The sequence below is a fragment of the Penaeus monodon genome, chromosome 34 (assembly GCF_015228065.2).
Source record: "Penaeus monodon isolate SGIC_2016 chromosome 34, NSTDA_Pmon_1, whole genome shotgun sequence".
Lineage (NCBI taxonomy): Eukaryota > Metazoa > Arthropoda > Malacostraca > Decapoda > Penaeidae > Penaeus > Penaeus monodon.
In genome coordinates, this window is record NC_051419.1 from 11,185,836 (window position 1) to 11,186,207 (window position 372).

Below are 372 nucleotides of genomic sequence, written 5' to 3' on the forward strand. Positions count from 1 at the left end.
CACATGTATAGTTCAGTTCAGAATAAGATTGTTTTAGAACCGCCAAGTTTCATGATAATGAACTGCCGCTTTTTACTTTCGTGTTGTATCAGAATTTTAATATTATGTTATGTGAATTTTGTTTTTGAGTTTCAGGTTTTAGTTGTTCTATTTTTAGTGATACGAAGTCAATTCATTTTTTATGTTCTTTTAGTTAATAATTTTAAGTTTCGTGGCATAATTTTACTACTCTTACTCAGGGCGGATTTTATGTATATTAGTAACTCTTTATGTTAAGCATGATTATTAGTATTGTCAATGTTTTGTGTTCATCTTTTAGCGTTTTCAAGTTATATTTTTGATACTCATTTTATACTATATTTGTATTCATGC